We start from the raw sequence: 13304 nt of genomic DNA, 5'->3' as shown, positions 1-13304 counted from the left end.
GCTCAGAAATATGCCTCCCACACCAGCCCTGTACATCATGGGCACCCCCTGATATCCGGGAAGACCATACCCAGCCTGGGCTTTATAATAATTTCTGTACAAATTAGGGTCCCCATAGGTTTTTACCATCACCATCATACTTTTACTTATTTTAAAATCTCAAAGTCTTCTGGGGGCATAGGTGAAGCTTAACGATCACCGTACCAAAGTGCAATGAGACATGTTTGTTCTGATCTGTCCTTATTCCAATGCTGATTGTGTCAATGTGGTGCTGACTGATGGGGAAATAATGCGGTTGTCATATGTGATGGTGACAAACTTGCTGTTGCTCCCACAGACAGGGACGCAGCATAGCAAAGGTACCGAAAACTCCCCAACAAGTTGATGTTCCACAGTGTCCATGTAGACATACAGTGAATTGCACCCACTGGTAATATCAGCTGGGAAGGGTGGTTTTTTAACAGACTCCAGGTAGCATTCCCAAAATATAGGCTAGCTCACCATGCATATAAAAACCATAAGAGTTATCTTTGGATTTAAGTCTCACTTTCCCCAACGCTTGGTCATAGTGCATAACTAATTCAGGCGGAGTAGGATTGGTGGTAATTGTATTGTTCTTAAGATCCAGTAACTCTGTGATGGTTGTATAATACCCCTGAGACAGGATTTTTTAGTCCCATTTAGTTCATAACCTTTTTCAAGCCTCCCTTTGGTCCTAGACACCCTCACATGGTCTCCTTTTTTCAACACAGGTGCTGCTGGGTTTATTTTGAAGTAGTCCCTGTACATGGCTTTCCACACCCGTGGAGAGTTTGAAAAGTTCACATCAACAGGCCTGGTGCGGATAGTTCTGTGAAAACTGTGGTTGTAGCTCTTTATAAACTCTGATGACACATCAATATGGCGAAAGGTGTTGCAGGCTGTAAAATACCTTCACGTCTTTGCTTTTAATGTTGTGTTAAACCTCTCTACCACCACCGCTTTCACTTCACTATGCGTCACAAAATGGTGAATATTATACTGTTTTAACAGCTTGCTTAACGACTTATTTAAAAATTCTTTTCCCCAATCAGTCTGTAATTTTTGAAGGCATACTTTGATAATATGTCTATTGCTGTTAAGATGAACTTAACCCCACCAAATCTGTGCTTGGAAAACTGCTGCATATCCTCCAAATCTGCCTGCCATTGGGCATCAATATCTGAAACAACAGTCTTGTTTCTTTTAAAACGTCTTCTTGCCTGTTTGTGTAGAGAGTAAATCCTGATCTGAAAGGCAAGCGGCTACCCCGCTTCTGCTCAGAACCTTATTCTGCCTTTCACCCTGCCAAAACTGCCAGCTTCACCAGGAGAATAATAAACTTCTTTTAACACAGCCTCCTGTGTAGCCATGTCTGGTAACTGCTTCCCCCACACCCACCCCCACGCTAACCCCCGCATGGTGCATTCAAACGCTTGAGGACAAATTTAAACCATGGGACAAAGATGCCATCTTCCAAATTCTCAATGTCTGCTTTGGGGGTCTGGGCGATAGGTCACAACAGTACCACATGATCTAGGGTGGTTCTTGCAGCATGAGGGGTTGGGCTTTGGGGGCCTGCATGGGCTGTCCTTCTGTTGTCATGGTCCATGTGGTGTTGGTGTCACACACCACGTGACTGGGGGTGGGGGCGGAAGTGCTGATGTCATGCAGCACGTGACTGGGGTCAGGTGGCAGGGCTGGTGACGTCATGCACCATACAAGGGGAAAGGGGGTGGGGCCAAGGGGGCTGGACTTCCGCCCCCGCCCACCTGTCAAATTTTCATTGAAGGGCAGTGAGCCTATATACTACTGCTGATGCATGATAAAGTGTGGTTAGCTTTGCTGACGATTTCATCACACTGACATGTTCATCTTGGAGTCCACTATGACTCTGAGATCCCTTTCTGCTTCTGTCACTGCCCAGCCAGTAGGTGTGCTGGATATTTTTGCACCCTAGGTGCGGCACTCTGCACTTGTCCTTGTACTGCATGGACAACATGCACCTTGTGTTACGTGTGTTGTATGTGAGAAATGTGAGAAATAAAGATACTGACTCTGCAAGTACAAGGGAGGGAGAAATTAAATAGTAAACTGATGGTGCTGTAGTTCCATTCATTTTAGTTGAAGAGTTGATCCTAAATTCTTATTCCCTTTTTAATTAAATACTTGGACTGGTAAACACAGAGCTGCACAATGGCCAATAATGAGGAAACTGGAGTAGTGCTCGTAGTAGTAGTAATGCCACTGCCAGTCTTGGACATTAAAAAAATCATGAATCAGTTTTTCCCAAACCAAATGATTGGCTTAAAAATGATGATAGAATTTAAATTAGAATAGACTTTGCCTATGGCGCAAGGTGACTAGTGGTATGCCTCAGGGGTCAGTACTCAGGCTAGTACTCTTCAACATTTTCAATAATGATCTGGATTCAGATGTCAGATGCAGACTGGCAAGTTTGTGGACGACATTACACTACACTATTGGGGAAGACTATCGGGGGATGCAGCAAGGGACTGGAGATGCTCTGCTCACCGGGGTGCCTCTTGGGGTAACAAGGAGCAGTGGTCACAAACTGACAGAGAGCAGATTTAGGCTAGATATCAGGAAAAACTTCTTCACAGTAAGGATGGCCAAAATTTGCAATGTGCTTCCAAGGGAGGTGGTGCTCTCTCCTACCTTGGGTGTCTTTAAGAGAAGGTATCTAGCTGGGGTCATCTGACCCTAGCACTCTTTCCTGCCTAGGCAGGGGGTTGGACTCAATGATCTGTTGAGGTCCCTTCCAACCCTAGCATCTATGAATCTACGAAAGCGGCAGAACTGTGCCATAGACTTGTAAGGGGAGATTTGCAAGAAAGACTGCACCCCAAACCCTGAGAGCCCAATCCAAAACTATCCCAGGAAAAGCGGCAATACTGCACGAAGGGGGGGAAAAGGTTTTACATTTGAAAGAGGGCAGTTTGCAATTTCTCAGGCTGAGCTCCCTCTTTGTTCTCCTGGGAACAAAGGGCCTTTCCTTTGTAAAAAGTTCTCCCTGTCCCCCAACTCAGCACCACTATTGCACTTGGTCTGAGCCTATGCTTGGGGTTTGATTTTTGCATTGCACACCACCCACGCCCACACCATGAGCAGAGATTTTGGTGGTCCTTCACAATTAGGGAGCCAGACAAAAAGGCAGGCTAACATGAGGCTTTATTGTAAGGAGCACCAACACAAGTAGTGTTGAAGCCATTAGTCTTGGGCTTCTTTGCCTTTATGCCACCATCAACCAGAACAGGCGCTGGCTTGTGCCCCTCGCTGACTTCACTATGGTTGGAGGAACAGGCTCAAATGTAATGCTCCTGGCTACCTCCTGGACAGACATAAGCCAAGTTGAGCTACTTTGCCCTTTCTGGGGTGAGAGCTGTTTTTTAATGCCATACTTCGGCAAGCGCTGCAGCATATCAGAGATCAACTCATGTGTCTTCTGGAATTCCACGTGGCACTGCATGGCCATCTCCAGAAATTGGCCCATGTGGTCTAGCAGATTCTCCAAGAAGCCAATTGTGTTGTCTGCGATTTGGTTCTCCTCGACCTCATCACACTAACGTGACTCCCAGACTTCATCCCACCAGCCATCTGCAGCTGACACTTGGGTTCGTGATGCCTCAACCAAAGCCTCCATCATGCTCTCTCAGGACTGTCGCAGCCTTCGGCACATATCTCTTGAATGCTCTGCTGTAGTGAAAGCTGGGGTTCAAGGTTCAGGGGCATGTGCCCAGCCAGCACTGGGTGTGGTAGCTGATAAACAAATGAAAAAAGTGTTCATGGTTTGGTCGCATTTCCTTCCCCCAAGCATTCAAGAGGATGGTGACAAACCTCCACCACCCGTTCCCCCCTGCAGTAGAACAAAGCCTGCAAGAGTGCAGCACCATTCACATTCCCCAAAAATTACAAGTCCCCAGTTCAGAGCCACATCCCTGGCTGCCACTGCCCGTGTCAGCTGCAAACAATTAAACCAAAGCAATGAGTTTGGTGTCTGTTGAAACACCCTCTATTTACCCCCAAAAGAACATGGAGTATACCCTTCATCCACCCCCAAAAGACCATGGTGACCCACCTCCAGCGATACATACATTTCTCCTCCCCCCACAAAAAAAATCCAACCTGCACAAACCCAAGCAGTTCCTGCCAATGGCAAGAGGCATATTCCACAATACTTACAAGTCATCAGTTGCGCATCTTGTTGGATCTTAGGAACAGAAACTGAATCCAAACTGGTTTCCTCCTCCTCATCCTCTGATCCTCATCTGTGCTGGTCCATCGAATCGGGGTGCACACTGGGGTCAAGGTCAGGGTATACGCCTCTTGTTGGGAGTCCCTGTCATCCAGGACCATGGAGCAGTCTCCCCACTGCTGCAACATGCTTACAGTTTCCCACTCAGGACACTCAGCATCTGCTTCTGTCAGCATGCTCTCCAGCACAACAATCCCAATAGACTGAAGACAGGTTGCCTTGCAGGCATCCTTGGAGAGAATGACAGACAGCTGGTCGTAGAAAGGAGCAATTGTGAGCCCTGCCCCAGAATGAGGGTTTTCATTCTTGGTATGATGAAACGCATATCTTAGGGCCTTGATCTTGCACTGACAGTGGGTCCAGTCCCGGTTGTGCCCTCGTGCCTTCATTTCTTTTGCAATGGTGGTATACACGGGCTTATTCCTCCTACTTTCCAGCTAGTCTATAATCTTTTGCTCCAACCAAATGTTGATTAAGTCCTTCAGTTCTTCCTGGGTCCAGCTGAGGCCCTGGGTGATAGAAGCATCAGCCTCCTGCTCTGTTGCTTGGACTTGTTTTTCTGAGACATCAGGAAGCAGTTTGAGGTCAACAGCAAACAACAGATACAATTCCTCAAATATTAAATATAAATCAACAGCTGATGCTTCTAAACCTAGAATATTTAGGGTCTTTCACAATGGTCAGTATATCCCAGAAGACAATTGTGGCTTTGCATGCAATTGCTCCTACTGGCAGAGCCAAGTTTGTTATTGCTGCATGCAACTAGAGAAGCACAGACTCTTTTTGCTGTCCTTGCAAAAGTATTCACCTGATACTGGCTCATCGTGACATATTTGTAAACATAAGCATTCTGTACTGAGGATTCTCAAGGCTTTGTCTGGAGCCAGGAGAGTTATTGCAGGTCAGTCAGACTTTTTGTTGGATGAGATCACTAACCAAAGAATGAGGAAGCACATCCAACACCTATGCTCCATTTTCTGGATAAATTGTTCTCAGGTGTGGGTATTCCTTGATACTGTATAAGCACTGGGCTGTGCAAAACAGCTGTGTTTCGATTCGGTTTTGGGTTTAGCCATTTTGGAGGATGGCAATTCATATCAGTGTTTTGGATCACTGTCCTGTTTTGCTTCAGCTGAATCTGCTCCAGAGGACCAGCACCACCCTGCTGTGTGACCTGGCTCAACAGGCAGCAGAGCTCTGCACCAGGGTCTCCTCACCACCGCTGCCCACCTCCTGCAGCCCCACGTCACCAGAGCAGCACGGGGAGGGCAGTAGCAGCGAGGAGACCCCCAGCACAGATCTCTGCTCCCTGCACAAGTCACGTGGCAGGGAAGCAGAGTACAGCTGTTTCCCTGCTGTGTTTCATTTCAGAGATGTTTCTGAGCTTTCCATTTTGATTCAGATTTGGTGTTTTGGGCACTGAAACAGCTCCAAACACTTCCAAAATGAAACGGCTGCCAAAATTTTGCACAGCCCTAATAAACAGTTATCCTGAAGCTAGAACACCATTGTTCAACATAGTAAACACCAACACCCACCACCAAACACAGTAATGGGGAAAGGCTCTGCTGCGTAAACAGTCAGTGCCTCAGGGTTACCTGTTGAAATGCAGATAAGATAAAATTGATTACTATTACCTGCAATAGTAATCAATTGAACGCAGCTAGACAGAGCTCCAGACCGCAGCCTCCTCCCCTCCCCCACTTGGTGGCGGTGCTGTGATCTGCTTGCCCTGCTGCATAAGTTCAATCAAACTTGCTTGGGAGAATCCATACAGGATGATGGAGGAGGAACAAATGGAGATTCAGGAAGAAATGTGTGAGGACTGGAAAGCGGAGAATGGAGAAGAACTAAGTGAAGTGTCTGAAATGGAGAATCTGGAAGACATGGATGACGAGAAACTGTTAATAATTATCCTGCTGCTGGCCTTGGACTTATTACAAAACATGCAGGCACAGCTAATGATGACAGCGCATGCACCGAGTGTCTCTCTCAATGCTTGCTATGCGGAGATGCCTGCGCATACAGGCACCTAATGAAAAGGCGGACTTAGATATGCGGTGCAGTGGGACAGCTGAGAAGCACGTGAAGAAGTGGAAGCTGAGAGGGCTCTGTGGATGAACCTCAGGAGCAGCAACCGTAGGATCTGGGTCTGCAAGAGCAGCTCAGACTTGTGGGAGTGAATAGTGCTGACCACCTGGAACAATCAGCAGTGGCTGGAGACATTCTGAATGACCAGGGAGACATTTTATCATATCATCTTGATGCTGGGGCCACAAATTGCAATGCAGAACACTAACATATGTCAGATCATCATGAAACTGGCCACCCCATCCAGCCTCTGCTACATCACGAACCAGTTCAGTGTGGTTCCCTGCACAGCTGGGCTGGTGACTCAAGTGGTATGCCAGCTGCTGCAGAACATGGCAGCAAACAACTTTATTTGCCTCGTGAATCCACAGGAAATCATGGATGGCTTCAGTGCCATAGGGTTCCCTAACTCCGTGGGGGCTTTAGATAGCACTCACATCCCAGTGCAGTCCCCTTTGGGAAGGGGGTAGTCATTCACAAACAAGAAAGGATTTGTCTCCGTGATCCTGCAAGCTGTGGTGGACCATCAGGGCTGGGTCACGAACATTTATACTGGGTGGCCCAGCAGTACGTATGATGTGTGCATGTTCAGAAACTCTCCATTGCCTGACCTCGTGGAAAAAGGACACTGTGTACCTGGAGTCCCCAAGGCAGTGATCCGTGGTATTGCCATTCCCCACTTATAAAAGCAGATGCTGCTTACCTGCTCAAGTCCTGGTTCATGAAGCCTTATGGAGGGCACGTTATGGACTCACAGAAGCTGCTTCTCAACTACCATCTGAGCAATGCAGGATGAATGCACTTGTAGTCGGCTGAAAGCAAAGTGGAGGGTGCGTAACTGCAGGCTCAAGCTGGAGCCAGAAAACATCACGGCCTTTATCGTGGAAGCCTGCATACTGCACATCTGTGAGACCCGCAGAGAGGTTTTCAGCCAGTCACGGTCTGATGAAGTGCAAGAGGCAGCGGCCAGACAGAGATGTTAGTGGGCAGCAGCACACAGACTGAGGCCATATGCACAAGGAGAAGCTGGTCGGGCGACCCTTGTACAGGATTACCCGACAACATATTACGGACACTGCCAACTAGCAGCGGTTGTTCTTGATTAAAATAATTATTTACTTGCAACATAAACCATCTGTGTCTGCCTGCAAGGGTGGAGGGGGCCTGGAGGATGAGCAGGGTATGGGGGGAGGTGAAGTGGGGTGGACTGGGTTGGGGGGGGCATGGTTCATTACACAACACCTAGCCACCATGTCCTGCGAAGGGTTAAATAAACCTCTCATTAGCTGTGTGGCGGGGTTAAGCAGATGGAGAGTGAGTGATATGAGCAGCCTGCAGGAGTCCAGTTTTGGGGGGGAAGGCTGGGGGGGCGTTTCTTGCCTAAGTTTTTGGGAGGACCAAAATCATCCTGCAGGTGTCTGCTGTATCCAGCTCCTTCTTGCCCAATTTCTATTTGAAACTGCAAAGAATGCTTTTTGGAGTAAAGAAATGGTCTCCGTTTACTGCACCATTATTGTTTAGTGAGGTGCTTGCTTGCTGAGATGCTGACATGCGTCTACATGCAGAAAGATTGGGGAGGAGGATGGGAAGGGGCGTGGAGTCCATATTCACCACCAACACTGAACCCTAACCCCAACACCCCACGATTTCACCAACATTTCACAGCACCCACCCCAACATTTCTGCCGCGCAAAGCACACGAGACCGCAGGCATTCACGACAACACCGCGTCACTGGGCAGGGAAAGGGGACGGGAGAAAGCAGCTCCAGTCAGGGGTCCCCATGGAAACCGGCACAGCTGGGGAATGCTGGGAAATGTAGTCCTAAAACGCGGAAAACTAACGACTGTGAACTGCACTATAGTCTCTGCTCCGCCCCCCGCGGTAGTATTACTACACCTTTTAGTTTTGTAGTAAGCGTTCATGGCACACACCTGTTTTGGAAACACAACTCCAACCACTCACCGCCAGCACCAGCAGTCACAATCACCAACGGTGATGTGGAAGAGGAGGAGGAGCCAGGGCAGCACCCACTCCTCTCACCCAATAGAAATGTATATTTCTGATATGATATATATAGTTAAAATACAATTCATATATACATTTGCTTTACTTTCTAACATGGGAAGGTGTAATATGGGACGGAGGGGGCCGGAGGGAATGATGCACGTGGCTTGGCATCAAGATCCCCGCCACAGGGTCGCTTGCTGGACACCAGACGGACCCAGGGGGGGAGGGGTACAAGTGGCAGGGTTTGGGGGCGAACATGGCTTAGTGGGGTTGGGGGGAGCTTAGCGTGAGGCTCCCGGTGGGAGGCAGGGACTGTGGAGGGAGGGGATTAGTAATACTGGGGTATTATACTGGTTTGCTGGTAGCACAAGAGTAGATTGGTATTTGGCTCCCCCCACTGGAATTTACAGGGAATTGCACACCGGGTTTAATTCGTTCGAAAGCCACGTGCACGCAAACACAACCCTGATGCACCAAAATGAACAAGTTTAACATTTTTAATCCTCGTTATGTTAATGAGGATTAAACACTGTGGCATGTAAAAATGCCCAGTTACATTAAAGATTTGGAAGTTCACACTTCATGATGACAGGGGCCATACTAGGACCTTTCTAGAGCAATGATTCATAACTGGGGTCCTGCTAGGCTCAGATTTTGCGTTAATTATACTATTATGATTTTTTGTGTGTGTTTTTCCCTGTTTGATTTTTAAAAAGTTTTTCCAGTCATGAGGCAGACAGAGTTCTTTGAGTGAATCTGATATCTTTTATTAGACCAGCTTAAATAGTTGGGGAAACAAATGTTAAAGCAAGCCTTAGGGTTTAAAAACCCTTCATCAGGCTAAGGAAGTTAACAAAGCTACAACCTACATCCCGGTTTCCAGTCATGATGTTTTTTATGCACCAGAATAAATACATTTTTTTTTAAAGGAGTGCCACCAAATTCAGAATGGTATGGAGGGTGGCTTGAGTCTCAAAAGGTTGAGAACCACTGTGCTAGCATATCTGTCTGAACCACTGGTATCAGATGACCATACTGCTCCTGTTGCCTGTGGTGCCTGTCTGCAGCAGCCTAGGCTGGGCCCTCTGGGCACTTGCACGTGATGGGGGTTTAGCCCTTAGAGCTGCATTCTATGCCACCTAAATTGAAACAGTGGGTTTCAATTAAAAACAGGTTTCCATCACTGCTACAGCAAGCAGCCCAATCCTTTTTTTTTTTTTCAGTGGAGTCTGCCCACCTCTACCATGGGTAGAGGTCACGTGAGATGCCAGTGGGCTAAGTGGTCCCTGAGCTGAGATGGGCCCCAGTGCTTCCCTCCATGGTGGCGGTGGTCCCCAGGGCCACCCAGGTGGGATGCTAGTGAGCCAGGTGCTGCCCCAGCTCGGAGGCAACACACAGCCCAATCCAACTTTTCCCTGACCCCAAACTGGGGCAACACCCAGCCTGCTAGAAGCCTGCGCAGGCAGCCCTGGGGTGATGTCACTTCCTTGGAGGGAAGGACTAGGGGCCCCCGCAGTTCAGGGGCTGCTTGGCCCACTGGCAGTTCACCTCCTGGCTGCAGGAGAAGCAGGCAGGCTCCACAGAAAAAGAGGAATAGGGCCTTCACCACTTCTGGCTTTACCAGGCACTGGCTGAAGGCAGACACAGTAAGGGGCCTGATCTTTTTTTCTGTGGAGTCTGCCCACCACTCCCATGGCCAGGGGGCGAGCTAATAGCTGCAATGCATTATTGCAAACTAAACAACATCTGGATGTAGTTTCATTTGCAACAATGTAAGCTTATTTAAAACACCCAAAACTCCTGCACGTGTACAGTGTGATCCCATTAAGCCACACAAAGTGACATTTTCATCATGTAAATGTTAATGGCATGACATGTACAAGCACCCTCTGTCTCTGGGCTGGGGATCATGGTGTCTCTGGCTCTACCCATTCCCCCCTTGTTGATCCAGTTCTGTTGTCTTGGCTCAGTGTTCTTGGCTGTGCTGTGTCCACCTCAGGAATTTCATCATTTCCTCCTGTGCAAGGAGCTGGGCTGTGTCCGCTTTCTCTGGATGGGTAAGGTTCTGGTTGCAGAGTCCCTAGATGCTCATTGCAGTAAAGGTGCCATCTAGGTTCTGGCTTGGTTAGTTCAGGTTTTCCCATCACCACTTTGCTCCCAGTTACTTTCAGCAGGGCTGGGGGAAACAGCAGGAGTATTAGAGACAGCAGAGAGCAGTGCCTTAGCCACACCTCATTTGCCCTCACACCCACTTTGTTTCCCCCCACAGTGCCCAGCAGATGGTAATGCAACCTGGAACTTCTCTGTGCTGGAGGAACCTGCTGGCCATGCAGTTCCCAGCTGGTGGAGACACTACACTGCCTCAGAAGCAGGCTTCTCCACTTGCTTGGGTTGCTGGTATCACCAGGCCAGCAGAGTGCTTCCTTCCTCCTGCAGTCATGTGCCGTGTCCCCACCAGGGGATCTTTTGGTCTGGTCATAGGTGCAAGAACTCCCTGCTCCAGCCCAGCCCTTGGTGCCCTCCCTCCCAACTTATGGGTACTGGCCCTTTCACCCTATGCAGAGCCACCTGGGGTGCAACATGTCCTTTCTCCCCTCGCCCCAGGAGCATCTTTCTAAGGTCCTAGTGCTGGGACAGAGTCTGATCTGAACCCAGCAGAGGCTGTGCAGACAGTAGTGGCCATTTGGACCAAAAAAAATGCTTATGACCCTGGGCAGGAGACAGATGGACCCGGGGGGACACTGGTGTGGGGAGATGGTGCTATGCCCTCATGTACCACTACAAGGGCAAAATGTGCATTTTCAAGTAGGCAGGCAATGCCAGCCTCCCATCCCTACAGGTCACAGGGTTCACATCCTCTGGAAATGGCTAGCAGGAGCCCAGCTGTTGTAGCATTCTCTGTAGCTTCAAGGTGTCTTTCTGGTGAGTGATGGATGGGCAGTGCTGAGGAGACTGACCTGGTGTCAGGGTCACCTTTCTGTTCTCAGCTTCCCTTAGCTTCCCCCAACAGTGTCAGGATCCTCCAATCAACTGGAAGGGGGCGCGTTCCTGAGTGTGGTTGTAACAGGGCCTAGATTACAGGGAGTTTGCCTACCCTGAGGTTCTCCTTCTCTGCTCTCTCCCTTCTGCATGTCTGCTCCAGTGTTGTATCCAGCCCCTGAGCAACATCTCCTCCGGATTCTGGGGATTCTACTCCAGCTGCTTGCAGACGGTGGCATGTTTCACGCCTGGGGTTGTTTTGGGATCACCTGGGAGACATGACCAGCCTGGGATCAGGGCTGGGAAATGCTGGGTTCCTGAGAACAGGCTGGTAAAACCTTCCCTGGGGTGGGCGGGGGTCCCTGGTGCAGTGGGCTTTGTCACTGGAGAGGCCTCTGCACTAGTGCCCTCAGTCCCTCTGGGGGTCATCAAGCTCCCTTCTGTCTCCCCCACAACCTTAAGCAAATGGCATCATCCTCTGTTACCTTTCCTGCAGTAAAAGACCATCACAGATGCTGCCCCAAAAACAAACCCAATGAGGAGCACAACCTCAATCCCAATCCAACTCCACAGCTGCACTCCAAGACAAACTTCTGAAGGGCCATTTCCGGTGGCTGGCATCAGAGGGAAAGCATGAGACTCAGGCTCGGTTTATGGCTGTCTCCCCTCCCAACCCCATGCAGTCTGGCACCCACCCCAGGGAACTCCAAGCACTTTCAGGTTTGTACCATGAGCCCTTGGACTGGGCTCTTTTCCCCTATCCCTGCAGAGCTGACGGCACAGCAGAAAGGACATGTTTACAGCCCAGCATGGCACTATCCCTGCTGCAGGACATGGTGCCTGGCCAGGGGCAGCCGTCTTGCAGGGAGTTCCCACTGTGCTGCTTGCCCAAATGAGGACCTGGGAACAGTGGTGCTGTGTTGGGTCTGTTCCCTCTGGGGCTGGCTATGGGGACATTGGCCCTGTCGCTGCTCTAGTCTTCCTAGAAACTGTTTCAAACCTGGCCAGGGCTTCTGACCCTTGTCCCAAGGGGAAAGAATTTTTTCCCTTTCAGTTGCTGTGGGTGTCAAGGGGTTTCTTTCACTTCAGAAACATTGGGTGTTGGCCTCAGCCAAAGCTGGGGATGTTGACTGGGGTGTGCCAAATCTTTGACTGAGGTTTGCCAATGCTCTTGTTGCTATTACAAAACACCCAGAGGTGTCTGGCCTAGAACCAGACCAATTGTCACAGTTGGGATCAAAAAGGGATTTTACCCCATGATCATATTGGCTTGGCCTTTTTCTGTCACAGGGGCGCAGTCCTCGCCTAGGATCTCTGGGGTGTGTTTAAATCAGCCCCTCCCTTCCCTCGCAGTGGCAGGACATTGGCAGGACCCCTGTCCCTCTGCTTAACCTGTGCCAAGTTAGAGGGGTGTCTTGAGGGTGTTGTATGAAAAGGTTACTGGTGAAGCTTCTAAGAGCAGGTTGGACAAACCCTTGCCTAGGATGGTTTAGACAGAGAGGATCCTGCCTGGAACAGAGGGTCTGACTACATGTGACCTCCTGAGGGCCCTGCCAGCCTGACTGCTCTGTGACTCTATGATCTTCCCTCCCCAGTCTCAGCCCACCCTTACAGAAGCCATGCTGCAGCACACCACAGTTCACAGAAGTAGCGCTCGCACCTGACAGGCCAAGGCACAACAGGAATTAAGCCTTTTCAAGAACTGTGTCACACTGAGGACAGTCTAGATCTATTTGGGATTGTTTGGATAGCGACAGTCCAGCTGGGAGCAGCAGGGTTAGACTAGGCAACCTCTGGAAGTTCATCTGTGATTTCATAGTTTCATAGTTAGTAGGGTTGGAAGGGACCTGAGCAGATCATCAGGTCCGACCCCCTGCCATGGCAGGAAAGAGTACTGGGGTCAAACGACCCCAGCAAGGTGTTCATCTAGT

The sequence above is a fragment of the Crocodylus porosus genome, unplaced genomic scaffold (genome assembly GCF_001723895.1).
Source record: "Crocodylus porosus isolate Cpor-Errol unplaced genomic scaffold, CroPor_comp1, whole genome shotgun sequence".
In the NCBI taxonomy this organism is placed as follows: domain Eukaryota; kingdom Metazoa; phylum Chordata; order Crocodylia; family Crocodylidae; genus Crocodylus; species Crocodylus porosus.
Note: the sequence above shows the minus strand (reverse complement) of the source record.